Below are 23,828 nucleotides of genomic sequence, written 5' to 3'. Positions count from 1 at the left end.
AAAGCATAATAAAGATTACTGATTGATTCACATTATTCACCCTTGTCACCCAAGCCAACTTAGTCACCCTAGTCACCAGTCACACTAGTCACCCTAGTAACCCTACAAACACCAAAGTCATCCTAGTCACCAAAGTCACCCTTGTCACCATAGTCATCCCAGTCACCAAAGTTGCTCTAGTAATCCTTGTCACACTGGTCACCAAAGTCACTCTAGTCATCCTAGTCACCTTGGTCACCTTAGTCATCCTAGTAACCCTTGTCACCCTAGTCATCCTACAGTACCGTTCAAAAGTATCTTGACATTTGATTCTCGATCCTCGCGAGAATCAAGAATCGAGGTTGAGAATCGAGACTTGATTCTCAATTGCTGTGCCTTGATTCTCGATTCCTGCAAGACTCATCAAAATGGAACAGCCTTTGTTTACAAACGTTTATAAAGGGTTTTTGTTTCGAGTAATTTGCTCTCTACTCTTGATACTCAATTGCTGCAGGAATCTACAATCCTTGTTCAAGTTTTGAGCAATCTTCTAACTTCTCTGACGTCAAAAAAAGTCTCTCTACTCTATAAAATAACGAACTCTACTCAGCGTTTGATTTTTACAAGAAATTCCTGAACTATGCAAATTGTACAGAAGCAGTTTACATTTACATTCGCTCGCACGGCTAGGGTGACACTGCGTTGAAATCTTAAAAATGTTCGAACGGCATTTTGCATCATTGAAATAACAGAAGTTGTCAGTAATAGTTGAACTTGAAAAGCAATCCATCACATTTTCCATGGGATGCCTGTGGCACACCACGTAAAAAAAATCTGGTTTGGTTTGTTTTTGATTGTACGCACAATCAAAAACTTCGAACCTTTCCGCTCTCATGCCGTCCCTTACTTTCTTCAAACTAATATTATGCCTATTACAATGCTCTATTTTAAGCTTTCTTCGATGTTAATGTTTGATGTTTACAATAACACTGCCCCTCATAATATTTCACATCTCTTTATTCCTTCTCAACAAATCCACTCTTACAGCACTCGCTCCTCCTCTTCTGGAAATTATTACATTAGTCACTCTAGACTAAATCAGAAAAATGATTCGTTTTCTATTATGGGAGCCAAAATTTGGAATAGTATACCTGAAAATTTACGAAATTCTTCAAAATCTCTCTTTAAGGAAAAAGTTCATACAATTCTGTTGAAAATATTTGAAGTTCAGGATAGATATGCTGACCTAAACACGATAATCTCCGATTTTAAAAAATATTAGCCCCCGCTTATCTAAATAGCTGCCTCGATTTTCTTATCTCAATTTCTCTCGTGACTGACCTTTTTTATTGTAAATATGGTACTTTTTCACTTCAACTATTCGTAATAAATCTTAAGCCGTCTACACACCACCTGCCTCGATTAGCCTTGCTATTTGCAGGTGGTGTGATATTTGTATATTTAATGTAAGAAATAAAGATGTTGTTGTTGTTGTTGTTAAAACAATTGCAAAGCCCGCCAATAGGATTGTGGAAAATCTCTATCGATTAATTCTTCTTCCAAGCTGACCAATAGAGTTGTACAAAATCTTTACCGATTTTCAAACAATTTGCTTCCTCTGAACAATGCTTCAGAACATGCCAAATTTGTCCCTTGTCAGTTTCCCACTCGAAGGTTAGGACGTCTTGTTAACCAGCGAAATCCTTCGGGATGCTGGCAAGTCACTGGAAGCGACCTAGCAGACCTAGGCCAAATTATTTCTTGTTATTTTGGGTTTTTCCCATCATGATTCTTTTTAAGTTAGGTCTAGTTTTTTCTTAAGGTTTTAGTAGCGTCTGGTTGTAGGGACAGGACTTTGCATAGATTTTTCTGGACGGAGTTCGCCAGTCTTTGCCGAGCAGAGCTAGAGTTCAGTTTTTTCTTTTCTTATCGAAAACACCTTGACGATGGGAGGTTAAATCGCATAAATTTTAACATGTACCCTTGACGATTGGCAGTGAAATTGCGAAAATATTATCCTCGTCAATCAACGATGGGTGTTACTAAACAGAGTAATGCAGTAACAAGTAATGAGTAAGGGAGTAACGAGAAAACGAGTAACGGGATAAAAATTCGAGAGGTTTAAAATATGAATAAATAAATCTTAATGATAGAAAAAACATAAAAATGGTGTAATATCCTAATAATGACCTTTACCAATCTCGAAAAATATGTGTATTCCAAAAAATGCTTAAAACAATGACGTCAACCCCCCTACCAATCCCTCCAGCAAAGTCGAAGGTATTTTCGTGCCGAAAAAGTCACCTGGCTATGGCCGTTATTTGCAATTGAATATGCCTATCCAGCAGATAAAGTAACAAAACGTTCCGTTTATCGTTCACCTTAAAAGGTTATTTCCTACAGCCCAGGATCAGGAAGACCGGCTATTTTAAAACTGCCGAGTTTCAGAACAATCGTCACAAATCACTGAATATGTACAACTCAACAAAACTGTATATATACTAGTCTTACGTCACTGTCCTTGAGTAGTACCCGGGTAATAGCATTAGTACCAACATTGACATCTGCATCAATAAAATTGATTTCCGTATTGTTAGTTTGATCCCGCGGTATACGTTGTGCTTATTGAGATCATGAAGAAAAGAAACAGAAAGTTTGTTTTGTGACGCATTCTTTTTTAAACAAGATATGGGATTACCTTAAGTTTCAAGGTTTCAGCGTGAAACGATTGTGATAACTAATGGATTAATTAAATTTTGTAAGAAGATTAGGAAAGTACTTCTTATGCCAAATGCAGGTCCCTCTTCGTAGTCGCACGTTGGTAAAAAGCATCTGCAAGTGCCACTTTAGCCCCTAGTAGGTCTTAATATAAGAGATTGATCGTCAAAGCAAGTTTAGAAGACACGATTATTCCTTTCCCGAAGGGATCATAAGTGGGAGAAGACAGAGGTGGGAACAAGGGCTCTTCTACGATTTCGAAATACTATTAGTTGTTGTTATCTTAGCTCAGGCGTTTCATATAACACACCAATTTTTTTTTAAAGTTTGCCGCAAGCTTGACTAGAGGAGGAAAAGTCCCTGACAGAGATGAAAGGAGTGAAATTGCAGCTAATACAGGCACCAATGGCTGTGACGATCATGCAAAACTGATGACACATATGTCACTAGGAAACTCTGTCGCTGGCGAACGCCATCTTGGTTTCCCAAGTAGATATGTAGGGGTCCTCTTTGCTTTCAGGACTTTTCAATTTGGAGGATCCCAGTTCTAAAATAACATCTAGTAAACCGGCCGTTTTCTCTTGTTTGTTGTTTCTTCTCGTTTTGTTTCGTTTATATTCAGTTTTTTTTCTGGAGACGCAAGACTTATTCGACTTAATGAAATTTGCTACCACTTTGAAATATCAAGTAAAGATCCTACAAAAAAAAGAGTTAATTTCATGCCCAGGCAGTAACTATGTTTCGGTTATCCTACATTGATTGTTAAACGCAACTTCGAGCAAACCAACCATTTGCATGTTTCTTTTCTTTACTTTACTTTAACTGAAAATCGATCTAAAAACTAGTACCGCTCTGGAATCCTATTTTGCCGCCAATATTCACTTTACATCGGGAGGTTTTTTTGAACACGATTTATAAATCCTTTTAAACCGGTAGAAACGTTCACTATAATTAACTTTTGGAAGGTGGTATTAAGTCGCATCCCGTATTTGCGAGAGGAGTTAAAAGACATTGAAAGTTGAACAGGAAAGTTAATAACCCCGGGGGGTAATAAGCGAGCAAACTGTTTCTAAGCCTTCAAGTTAGCAATCGAGTACTTGGTTAGTTGATAACGGTAATAAGGGCACAACAAAGTTCTATTATTTTGATTTACCTGAGCTATTTCTACTAAGAAATGAAAAAATTATGGCAATAAGAGAGAAAATCTGTACCTCACCTTCCTCCATTGTTGCTCCTCGGTCCTCTCGTGGCTGTGAGAAAATAACCCATTCAAACCTTCTATAACAGCCGTGGCCAGGTGACTTTTTTGGCGCGAAAATACCTTCGCAGGCTCCTGACCTTCGACTTTGCTAGAGGGATGGGTAGTAGGGGAGTTGACGTCGTTGTTTTAAGCACTTTTTGGAATACACATATTTTTCGAGATTGGTAAAGGTCACTGTTGGAATATTACAACCATTTTTATGTTTTTTCTATCATTAGGATTTATTTATTTGTTTTTTTAACCTCTTGGATTTTTATCCCGTTACCCGTTTTCTCGTTACTCCGTTACTCGTTACTCGTTACCGCGTTACTCTGTTTATTAACACCCGATCGACGACTCGCTTTCGACATGGGGGACACGGATCTGGACCTGTGAACTTAATATTATACCTCGGAGTCATGGATAACCGTTGGAACTTTTTAACTTTGAGACCTTGGAAACACATTGCAATTTAATTTTTAACCGGATCAAGAGCTTCTTGGAATATTAACTTTCATCTCGGATTAAACATTGGAACTTCATTCACTATATCTTTCCGATTTCCTTTATTTTGCCAAATTCAGATAGAACGCAATGATGCTTCCATAGACCAATGCACCCCACGGGAACGACTTTAGGCGTCTTGTTATCTGTAAACTCCAAAATACATGTAAAAGGAAGCTTGTGTAAATAAATGTTAAATAAGCGACGGTGTGTCAACAAAGTCTCAAGGCGCTTCTCGTTGCTTTCGAATTGTACTCGCCGATATTTTTTCGATTACCTGTTTGTGAATGTCCATCGGCATTGTCGCAGTTGATTATCGGTGTCTACAGTCTGAGGGTGTTTTTTTTTCCCGCTGGCAACTTTACTTTGTAATTTGACCTCTTGACTAAAATTGCTGTTTTCGCGATATGCGATAGCATTTCCCTTTGATATTTCGCTCTTTGTTTTTTATGAGACGTGATCGCGTACATAAAAGTTTCGAAAACTTCAGAAACGTCCAGGAGCTTTGAAAACAATATTATGTCTCGTGCAATAAAATTCGCTTTTGAAATTAACATCGGCAATTTTTCATCACGGTAGTTGCAGTCACGTGCTAGGCAACAGAAAAAATTCATTAGTAGCATGTTTCATCGCGGAAGAAACAAGAGACACTTACGAGAGATTATCTCACAGGCCTCAAACTTTAAAGAACGCGCTAGATTTCCTAGTAGAATTAAAACCATTGTCTCACTTAAGTTTTCAAGGATCACGAAAGTAATTTCAGAGCAAAAGATTAGTCATGTTACGGACGGACGCGTATGTTACAGCTGATCTTTATCAAGCCAAGCGACAGGATAAGCCCAGAATCGTTTGCTGTTACAAAATAAACATGCTGTTGCGTGTACCCGGAGGGGGGGGGGGGGGGGGTGGGGAACTCCCATATGAAAGGGGCGGGGATGCTCGTCGTCTCGCTTAGGGGTGTAAATTTCTGATTTTGGTCTCACTTAGGGTGTTCTGAGCAAAACGTCATTATATTAAGCCGTAAAGGTATCTTTTACGGTTGCACGCGAACATAGATATTTATCAGTAAAATCCAACTAGTGGTCTATTATCAATGCTGCGCTCTGATTGGTTGAGCTACTACTAGCCTATATGTTATAGCCCACTAGTAGCGAAAAGCGCCGGCTTTTTGGCGGCAAAAAAGGATTAAAGTCTAGCTTTAAGTTGCTTTTTTTTTTTTATTCTCGATATTTTTGACCAACTAGTTAAAACAATTATCCCTCTCGCCCTTATCGGCCTCTGAGTCAATAGCTCACTCGGCCTTCGGCCTCATGGGCTATTGACTCAGAGCCCATTCGGGCTCGAGGAATAATTGTTAAATAGTCAGTTCGTTTTATTTACTCAATTCATATAATCAAAGTTTTCTATAACACCAATAACTTAAGAACATTGTAACAAAATGGTCTCTTTTAGGGGTCAAAAAAAGGTTGGCCCACGCCCAGGTTGGTCTCCTTAGGAGTTTTTCAAAATTTCCGACGAGCACCCCCGCCCCTTTCATATGTGAGCCCCCCGGGTAAAAAATATACATATTGCGTGACATTGCGTTACATCTCTTGCAGCGTGACTCGTCACAAAAAATAGCAAAAACCCTGTCAGGGAGGCAGCTCTGGTGGCCATTTTTTCCCATTTAACCTCTGGGAAGGAGGTAACCGTTTAACCTCTGGTGCCGAGGTTCCCATTTAACCTCTGGGACCGAGTTAATAGTTCGAGCACCTCCCTGCACTTGCTGGGCCGGAGTTTGGTGACCGTCAGCAAGCTGGACAGTCCCCCCCGGTAAGTCAATCTTCCGCACGGGTTAGTCAAGCAGGCTTCAGAGAGTTGGCCATCTCTCACCGCCCTATAACCCCACCGGAAAAATCAAACCTAACCTTGCCTTAGAAAATCGACCTATATATTTAGATCGAAATCTCATTTCGCTCACTTATGGTACGGTTCTTCACAGACGCATGCGCTTTGGGCCCCCCAAAATATTTTGGACTTATCGTTGATTCATACACAACATCCCCATTCACTCAGGCTATCATTTGTAAAAGTTGTTTTTCCTCAAAATCTCGGCTAGCCCAGCTTTTCACAAACTCCTGTTACAAAAAAAGTAGGATGACTGGGATAACTACAATGACTAGGATTGCTGGAATGACTGAGATGAATTGGACGAATAGGGTCACTGGGACAACGGCGATGACTACTAAGGATGACTTAGATGACTAGGATGACTGGTATGAATAGACTTATCGGTAATATTATATTAAACTTCACCCTTGGCTCCGAGGATTGGGGGAATAAAACAAAAGAAATCATCTTGAGGCTCAGCAATGAATAATACATTTCTTTATTATTCCCCCGAACCTCGGAGCCAAGTACGAATTTTAATATAGCGAAAATGGTCTATTGGATGGCTAGGATGACTGTGAGGAATGGGATTACTGGGATGACAAGGATGACTCAGATGACTGGGATGACTAGAATGACTGGTATGAATTGGATGGCTAGGATGACTGTGAGGAATGGGATTACTGGGGTGACAAGGATGACTTAGATGACTGGGATGACTAGAATGACTGGTATGAATTGGATGGCTAGGATGACTGTGAGGAATGGGATTACTGGGATGACAAGGATGACTTAGATGACTGGGATGACTAGAATGACTGGTATGAATTGGATGGCTAGGATGACTGGGATGACTGTGATGAATGGGATTACTGTGGTGACGTTGGACACAATTATGCAAATGTAGAGCGCTTAAGTTAGTTTAAAACAATGTGTTAAACAATATAGTAGCTTGTTGGTGTAATAAATGACAACCAATTTATGCTTTTTACAACTTTCTGATTGCGTCATTTCATATACAGTTTGAAAGTGCTTTGAAAACAATTTTTAGTATCGTGCAATACAATCCGCTCGCGTAATTTTTCAACACGGTAGCTGCAGTCATGTGCTAGGCAGCAAGTAGTTCACGCGTATCATGTTCGCGGATAAATTAGCAGGCCAATTTTACGAGAGATCTCCTGAAACTTTAAAGAACGCACTAAATTTCCGAGTAGAATTAAAACCATTGTTTCTCAAAAGTTTTCAAGGATCACGAACGCAATTTCAGAGCAAAATATTAGTCGCGTTACGGACGGACGTGTATGTTACAGCTGATCTTTATCAATTTTATCAGTTGAGATCATACCGAGGCATACTCCTAATGGACAATACCTATAGAACAAAAAAGACACTCGGGGATAGGGCGTTTGAAAATGCTGCGCCCAAAGTATGGAATCGACTCCCTCTAGAAATTAGACATTGTCAATCATTGAACATTTTTAAAGTTTCACTAAAGACATCTTTTTAAATTAGCTTTTTATTAGTTCTTTTATTAACTCATATTTTACTTTTAGTGTTTTCCAAAAATTGTAAATTATTATTATTATTATCATTATTTGGATTAGCCATTTATTCCTTTAAGATTTTAGTGTTGTAATGCGCATTCGATCATATCTTTATCGCATGCTAGACTGCGCAATATATGAAATAAACATTATTATTATTATTATTTATTTAAGTGGCCGGATAAGCCTAGAATCATTTGACGTTTTACTGCACAGTGAACATTTTAATCACATTTAATTGTAGAAATGACAAGTGAAAATTAAAACATACTTCTAGATTATAAATCAGAACGTAACGTAACGAAACATAGCCTACCGTATTTATTCGAATAAGCGCCCAACCTCGAATTAGCGCCCACCTCGAACAAGCGCCCATCCCGAAGGCAGAAAAAGTTAATAAGCGCCCAGCCTCGAATAAGCGCCCACTCCCTCCTCCTCACAATCATACTCAAATAAGCGCTCACCCCCACCCCACCCACTTGAGTGAATAAATTCTAATAAGAGACTTCCCCAAGGACGGAGTTTTCTTCAGAGTATTTTAACACAAACCTTGCTTTGTTACTTCTTAGCGTTTTGTTATTAGCTTTTTGTTGTTTTGTTGCAACATAAACATACTTCACTTGCTGAAAATGGTGAAAATTTAATAAGCGCCCAGCCTCGAATAAGCGCCCACCTCGAATAAGCGCCCACTCTCAAGGTCCAAAAATTTAATAAGCGCCCAGGGCGGTTAATCGAATAAATACGGTAAATAGAGCACGCTTTTTACTGTTTTGAGAAGTAAAGCAGCTTCACCTTAGCCTGTGACCATCAACATTAGCCTCCACTAGTAAACTATACTCCTACAACACGTCACTTCTATGTTTCGGACGCCAGTAGACGGTTTTCTCCCCGACTTTTTAAGGGCTCAAAACGTGGTTCGAGTTTATAGAGGGTAAAATCATATAGAAAATGACCTGAGGGGAAACGAAAATTCGTTCGAGTTAGCAGGAGTTCGAGTTATCCTGGGGTTCGAGTTACCGAGGGTAAAATTACAGTGAATGTATGACGGAAATCCAGGGGAAATCGATTTTGGTTCGAGTTAGCGCGAGGTTCGAGTTAGCGGGACGGCTGGGTGAATCTTTTGTTTTCTGTCCTGCAAGACTCGATCCCCAACTTGATTCTCTATAGTTTGTTCTCGATTCTCGATTCTTTATTCGCGCAGGAATCGAGAATCGAGACTTGCAATGGACTGTCAACTTGCTTTTGAACGGTACTGTAGTCACCCTAGTCAACCTCGTCACCAAAGTCACCCTGGTCATCGTAGTTACCCAAGTCACCCTTGTAACCCTAGTCATCCCAGTCACCCTGGCCACCCAAGTCATCCTACTCACCCTAGTCATTCTAGTCAACCTAGTCACCCTGGTCACCAAAGTCACTCCAGTCATTCTAGTTACCTTAGTCACCCTAATCACTCAAGTCATCCTACTCACCCTAGTCACCCTGGTCCGTCACCCTAGTCACCCTTGTCACCCAAGTCATCCTACTCACCTTAGTCATTCTAGTCATCCTAGACACCCTATTCGCAATAGACATCCAATTAACCCTAGTCACCCAAGTCACCCTAGTCACTCTAGTCAGAACTGTCACCCAAGTCACCCTATTCACCCTAGTCACCTAAGTCACCCTAGTCACCCTAGTCACAAATTATTGTCACCCATTCACCAAAGTCACCCTTGTCACCTAAATCACCCTTGTCACCCAAGTCACCCTGGTCACCCTTGTCACTCAAGTCACCCAGTCATCCCAATCCCCAAGTCAACATAGTAACCCTGGGTACATATACCCTGTCACCTTACTCACCCTTGTCACCCAAGTCATTCTAGATATCTTAGTCACCCTAGTAACCCAAGTCATCCTAGTCACCCTGGTCACCCAAGTCACCCTAGTTGTCCTAAGCACCAAAGTCACCCTCATCACCCTAGTCAACTTAGTCTTCCAAGTCATCCCAGTCATCCGTGTCATCAAAGTCACTGTAGTCACCCTAGTCACCCAAGTCATCCTAGTCTAGTCACCCTGGTCACCCAAGTCACCCAACTCATCCTAGTCACCCTTGTCACCCTAGTAATCCTAGTTATTCTAGTCATCTTAGTCACCCTGGTCACATAAGTCACCCTAGTCATCCCAGTCACCCTAGTAACCCAAGTCATCCTAGTCACCCTAGTCTCCCAAGTCACCCTTGTCACCCTAGTAATCCTAGTCAGCTAAGTCACCCTAGTCACCTTAGTCACCCTAGTCACCCTTGTCAGCTAAGTGACCCTAGTCACCCTAGTCATCCCAGTCACCCAAGTCGCCCTTGTCATCTTAGTCATCCTAGTCAACCTAGTCATTCAAGTCACCCTAGTCACCTTAGTCACTTTAGTCATTCTAGTCACCCTTGTCACCTAAGTCACCCTTGTCACCCAAGTCACCCTAGTCACCCAAGTCAACCTAGTAACCCTGGCTACATATACCCTGTCACCTTACTCACCCTTGTCACCCAAGTCATTCTAGTTATCTTAGTCACCCTAGTAACCCAAGTCACCCTAGTTGTCCTAAGCACCAAAGTCACCCTCATCACCCTAGTCGTCCCAGTCACCTTAGTCTCCTAAGTCATCCCACTCATCCGTCTCACCAAAGTCACTGTAGAGACCCTAGTCACCCTAGTTACCCGAGTCATCCTAGTCTAGTCACCCTACTCATCCTAGTCACCCTTGTCACCCTAGTAATCCTAGTTATTCTAGTCATCTTAGACACCCTAGTCACGCAAGTCACCCTAGTCATCCCAGTCACCGTAGTAACCCAAGTCATCCTAGTCACCCTAGTCTCCCTTGTCTTCCAAGTCACCCTAGTCACCCAAGTCAACCTAGTCACCCTTGTCACTCAAGTCATCCTAGTCATTCTAGTCATCCTAGTCACTATAGTTACCATAGTCACCCCAGTCACCCAGTCATCCCAATCACCAAGTCAACCTAGTGACCCTGGGTACATATACCCTGTCACCTTACTCACTCTTGTCACCTAAGTCATTCTAGTTATCTTAGTAACCCTAGTAACCCAAGTCATCCTAGTCACCCTGGTCACCCAAGTCACCCTAGTTGTCCTAAGCACCAAAGTCACCCTCATCACCCTAGTCCTCCCAGTCACCTTAGTCTCCTAAGTCATCCCAGTCATCCATCTCACCAAAGTCACTGTAGTCAACCTAGTCACCCTAGTTACCCTAGTTACCCAAGCCATCCTAGTCTAGTCACCCTGGTCACTCAAGTCACCCTACTCATCCTAGTCACCCTTGTCACCCTAGTAATCCTAGTTATTCTTATCATCTTAGTCACCCTAGTCACACAAATCACCCTAGTCATCCCAGTCACCGTAGTAACCCAAGTCATCCTAGTCACCCTAGTCTCCCAAGTCATCCCAGTCATCCGTCTCACCAAAGTCACTGTAGTCACCCTAGTCACCCTAGTAACCCAAGGTCATCCTAGTCTAGTCACCCTAGTCACACAAGTCACCCTAGTCATCCCAGTCACCCTAGTAACCCAAGTCATCCTAGTCACCCCAGTCTCCCTGGTCTCCCAAAGTCACCCTCATCACCCTGGTCATCCCAGTCACCTTAGTCTCCCAAGTCATCCCAGTCATCCGTCTCACCAAAGTCACTGTAGTCACCCTAGTAACCCAAGGTCATCCTAGTCTAGTCACCCTAGTCACACAAGTCACCCTAGTCATTCCAGACACCCTAGTAACCCAAGTCATCCTAGTCACCCTAGTCTCCCTGGTCTCCCAAGTCACCCTTGTCACCCTAGTAATCCTAGTCACCCTAGTCAGCCTAGTCATTCTAGTCACCCTAATCAGCTAAGTGGTCCCAGTCACCCTAGTCATCCTAGTCACCCTTAGCTTGTCAGGTAAGTGACCCTAGTCAGCCCTAGTCATCCCAGTCACCTGTGTCACCCTAGTCACCCTTGTCATCTTAGTCATCCAAGTCACCCAAGTCACCCTTGTCACCCTAGTCACCCTTGTCACCCTTGTCACCCAAGTCATCCTATTCACTGTAGTGATTCTGGTCACCAAAGTGGCCTTAGTAACCCTAGTCACCTAAGACACCCAAGTCATCCTAGTCACTAAAGTCACAATAATCACCCTTGTCACCCTAGTCATCCTAGTCATCATAGTCACCCTGTGTCTTTGGAATGAAGTCCAAATGCTTTAAGTCATTCTAGTCATTGTAACTTCCCCCATATCCTTAGTCCTCTCAGGCATATTTATTTTCTTTTCGTTATGGTTATTGTATGTTGTTTTTATTTTACTATATATTTTAAAGGTTTATTGAACTCTGCACAGCAGAACTCTAATACTCCGGCTAGGGAGTAATTTTTGCATAATTATTTTTGGTTAACTAAAATTCCAATACTTTAAATTAGTGTTTAACTCTGCACACCTAGCTGACAACAACATTCCCCCAGGAATTAGGTTTTACAGAATAGATGTTTTTTTTCTGTTTTTCCTGTTGTTTTATTTTTTCATATTATTATTGTTCCGTTCATAAAGGCAGCATGCTTTGTCAGTTCGTGTTATCTTTGTGTGTGTGTGTGTGGTTTTTTTACATAAGTTAACCAGCCAAAAATTTTTCAAACAGCTTCATATCAATTAGCTTATATCGCATTAATTTGTTACAAGGTATGAAAATGGATAACAACATTTCTTCTATTAACCTTAAGATTATTTCCTTAAACGTAAGAGGTTTGAACAACTCCATTAAATGCAGAAAAATCTTTAAGTGGCTTCATAAGCAAACCGCTCACTGCTATTTTCTCCCGGAATCCTTCAGTACCAAATAAACTATAGATATGGGAATCGGAATGGGGTGGGAAAATTTTTTAAGTCATGGATCCAATCACAGTAAAGGTGTGATGATTCTTGTAAACCTTTGGTATAAATTAGAGGTGATAAAAAGTTGTAAAGACAAAAATGGAAAATTTATAATTTTGGATACCAAATTAGATAATCAACAATATCTACGCTCCAAACGACACTTCACAGCAAATAAACAAAACCTAACAAATTATGCAGATAACAATTTGATAATCGGAGGAGACTTTAACTGCGTGCTACCGCCCAAAGATAGAAAAAGCGTCAAGCAAGCCATCAACAAACATATGGTCATCAAAGAAATTGGAAATCTCTGCTCACACTTCGACCTTACTGACATTTGGCGCCAACTAAATCCACAAATTTTGTCTTTTACATGGCATGACAAGGCATTCAAGACTCAGAGCCGACTGGACTTTTTCTCAATTACACCCAATTTAGTAAATATACCACAAAAGAGTGTAATATCATGCATAAGTTTCATTCTCAGATCATTCTTCTATTATGTTAAACCTGCAATCACTCGACCAGTGCAAGAGATGCGGTTCTGGTTTCTGGAAATTTAATGAGACATTTACCAGCGGGTAAATGCAGTTAATGGAGCATGAAGCCCCAGGGGGGTAGGCCGAGAAAGCCTGCCCCGTCTTAGGCTCGGTGATATCTTGAAAGCCTGATTCATTAAATGAAAGCACTCTATTCTTTAAGCAGAAAACAAAAGCTTTTCATGGCTAGAACCTCACTAATTTGTCGCATGTTTGTCATCGTGTATTTTCTTAGCTTCGCAAAGATTGGTCCCTGTTTTCAAAGCCCTATTCAGAGCTATTCATGGCTAGACCTTAATCATGATAAGTTGAGATAGTTTATAGTACAACTGTGCCTATTGGCCGTACTTTGAGACACTGTCTGACTATAAAGCTTTGCCAATGCCACTCCTAGTCATTATTTGGTTAGCTTGCACGAAAGCAATCATTTAAAGTAGTTTTGTTACCCGCCCTCCCTCCCTTTGGAGGAGTTGTTGTTTTGTTATGTCTCAATAAATTTTGGTGGGTCACTCCCTGTGGTGCGGTTAAGTCTGCGTTGCGACTTCCCCCAAGCTTTTGGCATTGCTTGTGTCTTGCCATCTTTTGAGCTATTCCTTTGCCTTAATCTTGTCCGATCCAGCCCGTGCGGCGCTGGGGAGATAAGAAAGGCTCTGCCAAGATTCTTGTCCTACCCCACGGTAGTGGGGCGATAAGTAAGGCTTGTGTTATTTTGTGCGCATAACCCGAAGTCGCTATAACCTGCCACAGGGCTGTGTCCCCCCCTCATTACGCCATCATGTAGTTGTTGTTTATTTAGCCTGCGTGCGTCATTTATTTGCGTGACGTTTGCATGCGTATCTTACAAGCGGAATAGTGACATTAATGCAACCTTTTGGAAGATGAAAAGCATGTTAAAGAAATATGAGACAATATTTTAAGTTCCAGAGAAAAGTACAATGATGTCACACATCTTGGTTTGAAATGGGATGTTATTAAGATGAAAATTAGAAGCTTCACTCTTCAATACTCCAACAAAAAAGCAAGATAGAAAGAGATAAGGAAAAGGAGTTGCAAATAAAAATGAACAACCTGCGGGGAAAATGAGCAACCTGCAGGGAAAAGAACACCAACAACTTTCTCAATCTAGAAAAACGAAATTTCCTGGGGAAAAAAATTTCAAAGCTAAAACTATCTAATGTTGAAGAAACCAAAGATCCAAAAAAAATTCTTGAAGAAGTGAAATCTTTCTATAAAAACTTTTATACCTGCAAAAATTTTGATCCCAGAAACTCTAAGTTTGATATATTCTTTAATAACAACTTGTTAACACCGCTAAATGAAGAACTTTCTAAGTGTGAAGGTATGCTTTCTGAAAAAGAGTGTCACCTAGCTCTAAAGGATATGGAAAATGGCAAATCACCTGGCTCAGATGGTCTTTCAAGTGAATTTTACAAAGTTTTCTGGGATGATATCAATCTACAATGTAGATGTTGTTGCAAGCATCAACTATAGCTTTGAAAAATGTCAACTGTCAATTTGCCAGAAAAGAGGCATTATTACACTTGTACCTAAAAACCGACTAATCTTCTCGGAAATCTGAGACCTACCTCACTTTTAAATACAGACTACAAAATTGCCACGAAAGCAATTGCAAAATGACTCGAAGTTGTTTTGCCAAATGTGATAAACGCTAATCAAACCGGCTATATCAAAGGACACTTTATTGGAGAAAATGTTAGACTTAGTTAAGTGATATTATCAACTATACTGCAACAAAAAATCTCTCTGGCCTCACTGCTTTCCTAGACTTTGAAAAAGCCTTTGATTCTATAGTGGAATTTTCTTTTTAACGTCCTTAACTTATTTAACTTTGGTCCTGATTTTAAAAACTGGGTACAAACATTTTACTGCAACATAACAAGCTGTGTTAGAAACAACGGTTTTGCTTCTGTTTTTTTCAATCTGGAGCGAGGAGTCTGACAGGGATGCCCTTTGTCAGGTATGCTTTTTGTTTTAGGTATCAAAATACTAGCACTTGCAATAATACAAAATTCTAAAATCAAAGGCATCACAGTGGGTTCCCATGAAATAAAAATAACACAGTATGCAGATGACACAACTGTTTTTCTGAGGAAACCAACAATTTATGAATGTATTGTTGGAGCTTGTGGAAAACTTTGAAAGGTGTTCAGGGCTTAAAGTCAGAAGCGATATGGCTCGGAAAATGGAAGAATAGAGAAGATACCCCTTTCAACTTTAAGTGGTCAAAGGAATCTGTCTTTGAATAAGGCATATGTGATAAATTAAATTTTTATGACAAATTAGATGCTTTGGAAAACACACTGAATAACTGGAAGAGATGAAAATTAACTCTACTAGGAAAAATAAATATTGTAAAATCTCTCGGCCTCTCAAAACTTATTTTCATTGCATCTGTTCTTCCAGTCCCTGAAAAATTCTTTGATCAGGTAAACAAGATCACCTTTAACTTTATCTGGGACAACAAAATGGCCAAAATAAAGAGGAGCACAATTATAGGCAAATGCGAGAATTTGGGACTGAACATGATTGACTCTTCCTTAATGAACACAGCCTTAAAATGCATTTGGATAAAGTGCTTTAGACTGAATGAGAATTCAGCATGGACGGTTATTCCTAATGAAGCCACTTCACACTTGGGAGGTTTTTCCTTCCTCTCTAAGTGCTACTGCAGCAGCAAAGATATCAGCATTAAGGAGTTACCACTCTTTTACATAAGAACACTGCAATACTGGTTTGAGTTTAAGGATATGCAAGATAATACTGAGCCAGGTATAAAAAACATGATCATATGGAACAACAAAGATATTAAAACTGATAATAATACTATCTTCTTTCAAACTTGGTTTAGTAGAGGAGTTTCCACTATAGAAAACCTTCTTCATCATAATATTGATTTCATTACTTACAAAGAATTTGAAACCCGCTACCAAATAAAAACAAATTTTTTGACTTATTACAGAGTAATAAACGCTATTGCAAATGAATATAAAAAATCTATCAAACAAACGAATGTACAAAAAGAACAACCTACACAGCAAAGTCAGTGCTTGAAAGCACTAATAACCAAGGCTATACATAAGAGTTTTGTTAATCACATATTTGAGGTACCTACAGCCGCCACACAATGCCTTATTGACAATGGGTTACCACCAGACCACATAAACGATTACTTTTACTTAGCTTTTTCTAGCATGAAAGAAACAAAGCTAATTATGTTCCAGTACAAGATTTCACACGATACAGTTTTCACTAAGGAAAAATTGTTCAGAGCTAATATCGCCAATAGCGATCTCTGTTATCTTTGCTTGGAAACAAAAAATGATCTGAAACACATACTAGTCTCATGTCAACTGGTCTCAGAGTTCTGGGAAGCTTTCCTGTACTGGTACAAGTCTCACGTTTCAATAGGGCTAGAACGATCAACCATTAATATTTTCTATGGTATCATTGGTAACAACCACCTCAATAAGTTAACTAATCATCTCTTACTACTTGCAAAATATTATATCTACTGCTGCGGTATCACAGAAGAGCCTTTGTTATTAAGTGTTTATCTAACTATATACTATGGTAAACAAAGCCGCGATAGAAAAAAAGGAAGCATTAACTCACTTGAATATTATTATAATAAATGGAAACCTTTAATTGAGAAGAAGTTTGTTTGCTAGCTATATCTAAATACAGCTAGTACGGTTATACTCAAAATTAGACTTGCATTTTATTGTACTTTTGTAGCAAGACTGTAATACAATGTACTGCAATTTATTGTAAAGTATCGTAATTTTTTTTAAAAAAAATTACGATACTTTACAATAAATTGCAGTACATTGTATAAATGTTTGTGAAAGTGTTGATAGAGATTGAAATAGAATATTAGCAGTACAATTCCTGTATATGGGGATGCTAAAAAAATGTTATGTTATGTTCTGTTATATCATTTCTGTACTGTCATTTTTTTAGTTACATACATGCATACCATCTATACAGGGTGCTATGCCCCCAAAACAATTACAAAAAGGCCCAAGAAATTATAATTATTATTATTACAATGTATGAAGAACAACTGCAAGGAAGGGTGTAATGTAAAACTTACATTTTGGTTGTGTCTTTTTTATGTCACTCTTTAGGGTAACAACTGTCAGCCGTCAGTCCATTACACTGAAGATTTATGACTGCAACAAAACAAAAAGTCATTTAAAGAAATGAAAAATTAATAAAGAAGTCACAGCCATGTGACAAGATAGGAGGCATTAGGAGGTAGCGTGGCCAAGCGGTTAGAGTGCTGGACTTGCAATTCAGAGGCCCTGAGATCAAATTCCGCCCTGACTGCTAGCTGGATTTGTTCATGGTAACCCCAAGTTCAAATCCTCGACCAGGCTTATAAATAGCCAGCCGGTTTGCCTCCCGCCAATTGGGATTCTTAACAACGTTATGTTTGATTTGAATTATTTGTTTCAGTCATTTGCTTGGCCCCACTAGCATAAGTGCTAATAATGTGTAAATTATAAAGGGATTAAGAAAGAAGGGGGTAGTGGTGTTCCCAATTAGCTACTAAGCTAAATACATAAGACACTATAATAAAGGCTTTGTTGTTGGAGTTGTTGTTGTTGTGAAAGGAATTTAAGGGAACTGACAAGTCAGCTGAAGTCCTAGGCTTTGCAACAACAGTCATGCTGAAGGGTTCAAATCCTGACAAAACCAACACTGAAAGCTAATTATTTAAATGAAGTCTAAATGGCAGTTTAAGAGGCTCACTGGCAATTCAGATCTGTTCAGAAGGTGTTTATTTTAAGTATAAAACTGGCTCTCTAGTCTGAAGCTACTGCACGCAAAGACAATGTGGACAAAAATAATGATTGACTTCTGCGAAAGTGCTGTAACATTACTAAAGTCCTGCTAAAGCCCAAGACCGCCCCACATATGATAAGTGGTGAAGACCACTGGCCAAAATTGCCTTGTATTTAACTTGCTTGAATTACATTTAGCCACATTAGAAAGGCACCAAGAGATATAAGGTACAGGATAGCTAGAAGTAGTATAGACATTGCAAGGTCATCATAAGTGAGGTGGCATTGGACAGTGGTTAATAAAATTGAAACTAGGAAAGGGTAAAAAGGTGGTACAGGTGATAACAAATTTAACAGATAAATTTGGACAAAAATAGAAGAAAAAGGGCAAATAAGTGGTGAATGGAATATGAAAATTGAAACAAAATTGAGAAGAAAAACAAGGTTAAAAATAAAGAGGGGGGTACTAGTCAAAAGGAATATAATTATTAATGGAAACAACTAAGCCAGGAAAGAAGAGCAGCAAAAAGCGGAGAGGGGGTCCAGAGTGGTACAGAGAAAGCAAAGGTTTATTGTACAAGCCGCTGAAAGAAAATAATCTCTACAAGGCAATAGAAAGGGGACAATGTGAGTGGCAAAGCACAGGGAGAACTAATAATGGAAACAAAAGATACATAAGGAAGGATGAAGGGATACAAGGGAGAGGCATAGGGAAAGGGGATAGCCCATAAATTTAAACTGGAATAATAGTAATGCAGTGGAAGCTCTCTTAACAAACACTGTCATAAGTGGACAGTTATACTTGCAGCCACCTTTACGAAACTGTGTTTCAACTCCCATAAAACTCTGTATTTTGACATTCCCATAAGTGGCCAATCACTGTGGGCAGCTGCAAACACTTTTAGGGCATACCAGTTAGATTTTAAGCTCCCGTAAGTAGACACCTGAAATGGAATCTTATTTGCCCCTAAAACTTGCTTTGTAATATACAGGGTTTTCATTAAAAATTCTAGTAGCAGGAGAAAGGTGTACCGTCACAGGAGAATAATTTGAAAGAGGCTCCACATCTGAATAGAAAATAGTTGTAGGCTACCACACATCTGCCGGAGAATTCTGCATAGTAAACAGAAAACTGAGAATTCTCCGATCTCCGATGCCTAATGAACACCCTGAATATATCAACTTTATAACACTGTTTGTCACAATCAATTTATGTAAGCCTTTGTGTTTTTTTTCTTCACATACATGCCCAGTTACACTTTAAAACACCTCTTGAATTTTGTGCTTGTGACTGAATTACAACTTTGCCAGAACAACAGCAGAGTCAAATACTAACCAAGCTCGCTTTTTGCATTTTCAATGTTTATTTCTAGTTGGGCAAGCTCCTATACTGAGAACCGTTTTTGTAAGCGGCCAGCTCCAAAAAGGGAAACCTTTTTCATGTCACAAGGGTGTCCCCATAGAGCTTCCACTGTAGTGATAGTACTATGTAATGGCAGATAACAAAAAAAGGGAACAAGACGGGGGGAGAAAAGTGGCAAATAAGAAAATAATATTGATAAAATAGAAAAATGGAAACAAAACACAACTAAGCACCAAGATTCGTGTGAAGCCACAATATTTGGGGTCAGGCAGTTACAATTCTTTGTTCTAACACAAACAATATAAATCACTACATCTAGACTACAACGATAGAGACCCATACAGGGCTAACACAATATAATACCACTTACAAATTAGAACTATTAAAAGACAATAGATCATAAATGCCTAGGATGTGGGTGGGAGGGAAAGCTAACTAAAACTGATGTAAAGCTAATAGAGATGTGCACTGCTTGCTGTTAAAATGCTATGCAGTATCTGAAATAAGTGCTGAGAACCTAGCTTAAGTATTGCTTGCATGCAGTGGTTTTACTAGCCATTATATTGAGCAAGACCTAGTAGTTTTATTGCAGTTATATGATCCTATTGGCTGCATTTGGTCCTATGACTTCCATGTGTTCAAGCTAAACATAGTCTATGATTTCTGCCTGATCCCAAAAATTACCCCTAGTAAGTAAGTAAGTAAAGTAAGTAAGTAAAGACTTTATTTTATGAGGGTTAGCACGAAATAGCCGAGGCTAATAAACTTGTGGCCCTCTAAATAATAAATAATAAAATAATAAATGAGTATACTAAGCTATGAAAAAATACAAGATTAAAACCAATTAAGAATACAGGTACTATAGAATCTACTAAATTATTTAAAAGATAAAATATAGCGTTATAATAATCTCACAGTTCATCAGGTAACTTAAATAGAAAAATGATCAAGATTCTGCTGTTGTTTAAAAAATTCATTCCACAATGCTTTTTTTAAAGAGTCAACTGAGTCCCTTTGCCTTACAGGCAAAGATAAGCTGTTCCACGCTTTGCAAGTTGTTACGGTAAAAGTTCTGCCTCCTTCTGTTTCGCGATTATACCTCGGAGAGGTTAGGTTAAAATTACAGTACCTGGTTTTTCTACTGTGGATGTTACTGTTTAATTTAAGTAGATCGTTGAGATAAACAGGGACGTCACCTTGTAATCGCTTATAAGCAATGATACATTTGGATATGAAAGCGTCTGTATAATAAGGCAACCATTTCAGCCGATTAAACAAGGGAACTGATGGTGCTTGAGGGGGGGCATTCAGGATTACTCTAGCTGCTCGTTTTTGGAGCTTCAGGACCCGCCCAAGGCTTTCCTTATCACAATTAGTCCAAAGGACGCTTGCATAATTAATCACTGGCCTGATCAAAGCATTGTAATAAAGTAATCTTTGTTTAAGGGGCAGATAATTCATAATTTTCTTTAACAAGCCGATGCGCTGTGAAACTTTCTTACAAACAGTCGTAATATGCTCAGAGAAAGATAGCTCTTCATCAATCTCAAGACCTAGTATTTTAACGTTCATAACGTTAGTTAATAAACTGCCATTGCAAGTAAACCCCTAGCTAGAATCCCTTCGTGCCTAGATTCATATTAATAGGATTAATATTCAACATTAAAGCAGAGACATGTCGACTTCTCTGCTCTAATTTGTATTTTGTTTGTTAATGTGTTGACAGATCTCACTAACAGCTCCATATTAAAAGGTGAAAACAATGTGGAAGGGTGTATTATTTATTATTATTATTTATGAAGGGCTATCATGAGGAAATAACATTATTAGATTCTAGTCATTCTAGGGGTAACGGGATGAAGACTATGCAAAATTGGAGAGAAAATAAACCATTCTTAGCTTTCCATTTCTGCCAGCACTAACTAGGGAATAGGGCACGTGAATTAAAAAACGCTACAGTACTTTAATTTAATAACAACACAAAACATTTTGATTACCCATCCACCCATCCTCTGCTGACATGCCCCTCTTAACCGAAGGAATTCTCACAGGACCTAATTTAAAATTCTTAACAAAACTACTAGTCCGTAGTTTCGTTAGCTCTAACATTTCCTTGTAAGCTTAAACCGTTACATCCTACCTGTGCTTTGATAAAAACTCTCCATCCACTGCAGGATCATTTTGACGTCATTGACTGGGGTTTGTACACAGACTTGAGCCTTTTTGTTCAGTTAAATGATCCAGAAGTTAATAAACCACTGTTCTGAAAGACCAAGCTGCGTTCTTGCAGAATCTTTGCGCATTCGATTTGAAGTTGAACATTGTTGACTACGGCGCCATTATCAGGCGCCATCTTGGTTTCCCCTGGTCCCAAGCTCCACTCGGTCAACGCTTGGGAAGATGCAGAGCTGGGGGAGTGGGGGAGGGGTAGGGGGTAAGGGTAAGCTTCGCCAAGGGGCCCGGATCACTCACAGAGCAAGCTCCACTACGAGGTCCAGTCGATTTACCGATAGCGATTTTTTTGCACAAATTTGAAGGAGCAACTGCTTTGCTGGTTCAAACCATCAGCACGTTGGGGTTCACGAGGATTATGTAGGAAATCACTTCCAAAAGCGGTAAGCATTACGAGGCTGCTAGAAAATGGTAGACTCGGTAGTCCCAATTGAAATAAACAAATACGCCTCGTAAATTGTGTAGCAAATCTGTCTGTTCTTTTATATAGGGTTACCCGTACTTCACTAAACTCAAATTAAGGGTCACTCTTTATCATAACACTGAAGGGAAAAGGAAGCTGGTTGAACGTGAAGTCGGACATATTGATCCCTAAATATTAAACCCATCGTCTCAAAAAGAAAGAATTCTTACGCAGTTTCAAATACAGTAGAACCCAAGTAACTCTAGCCTTCCACTCAGGCGTTTTTAGGGGAGCTCGTTTTTCATCTCATTTCATGAAAAACGAGCTCCCCTAAAAACGCCTGGTGGGAGGCTACAGTAAGTCGAGCTCTGACGGAAAACGAAAAACAGTTCAAGTTACAGCTGGAGTTAGCGAGGGTTCGAGTTATCGGAGTCGATTGAAAAATTTAATTTGCCATGTAAAAATTGATAGTTACTGATTTTTCAGCACCTCAGTGTATAGTGCAGTACAAATCTAACTTACCGTATTTCATCAGCAATGGTAAGATGATTAACCATTTTTAGTGATAAACGTGATCTCTTCGTTGCACAAATTAAAATCCAATTGCTGTAGTGTTGACTAGTCTTATTTTTACTGTTTTTACCATTATACAACAAGAAGACCTAATGGGATGGCATCTGAGTTGCGTTATAAGAACCAGGTGCGGCCGGGCGGTCGGTGGTCAATGTACGGTCGCGTGATCACCAAATTTTCTGGGATGGGTAGATTTACCTGGGGCTCCGCCCACGCGCGAAGCGCGCGCGTGGAGCTCCGCTACTAACAACTTATTCTATAGACGTTTTTAGCTTGTAAGTTTTGTTTTCCCATTTCAGACTACGTGATGGTAACCGAGAGAACTGTTTTTTTTCTTTTAATTTTGTCTTATGCACGAGTATCCACCTGCCTACAGGCAAAGTCCGTAGAGAACATCACGTGGTCTTAATTGCGAAAACAAAGCATACGAGGTGAAAAGATGTACTAACATGATCCCGTCCACAGTAAAAATGTTGACGTCTCAGCTGCCTATTGCTTTGCTTATGACAAAGCAACGAAGCAAGACCTTGGCCTTGACTTGAGAGGGTATATTTATTTACCAGCTTTTCTGGACACAGGCCTGTCCAGAGGGAATGTGCACGAACGGGACTCAGGTCCCATGCCAGGTGCCATTCCTACCAAGTCCCACAACCAGTAAAGGTTGGCCACACCACCGGGGTATACGACCCCTACTCTTTTCGAATAGTGATGTGGGTTCTTTTACGTCCCACAAGAACAAATCAGTGAAACTGCTGTGCGACGGGACCTACGGTTTATCGTCCTTATCCGAGAAGACTAGAAAGTCTAACCATTTGCAGATGTCATTACAAAGGCAGCACCCTGAGTGTTAGTCCGGCCGGGGTTTAAACCCACGACCTCCCGATCGGCAGACCGGCGCTCTCCCAACTGAGCTAACCAGGCGGCGGTTGAATCTGGCTGAACAAACACTACGTTCTTAGATCTTATTCTACTGATACACGGCATTGGGGCAGTGTGTTCGACACAAATAGAAGAAGACTGCCACTCAATTTCTGCAAGCCTGCTAACAGGCCCGTTTGGGAGTGTCGGAAAGCGAGAGTCCCGGAGATTTAGTTGTCAAGAGGAGGAAACAAGCTGTAACTTGTTTAAGTATATGTTCAATCACATTGAGCGGAAACATCACTCCAAAAACTGAG

At 39.8% G+C, this 23,828-nt stretch overlaps 1 long non-coding RNA gene across 1 annotated transcript in view; it reads right to left on the bottom strand.

Moving 5' to 3' along the window:
* Positions 1-17,470, bottom strand: part of LOC140941737 (uncharacterized) — a 39,022-nt gene extending 21,552 nt beyond the window's left edge. Inside the window, exon 1 of the long non-coding RNA XR_012166499.1 lies at positions 17,389-17,470. This is a non-coding gene — a long non-coding RNA (uncharacterized lncRNA). The remainder of the gene's footprint in view (positions 1-17,388) is intronic.
* Positions 17,471-23,828: the final 6,358 nt, after the last annotated feature.

This window comes from Porites lutea, chromosome 6, assembly GCF_958299795.1.
Source record: "Porites lutea chromosome 6, jaPorLute2.1, whole genome shotgun sequence".
NCBI lineage: Eukaryota > Metazoa > Cnidaria > Anthozoa > Scleractinia > Poritidae > Porites > Porites lutea.
Note: the sequence above shows the minus strand (reverse complement) of the source record. Positions and strands in the feature narration are given on the sequence as shown.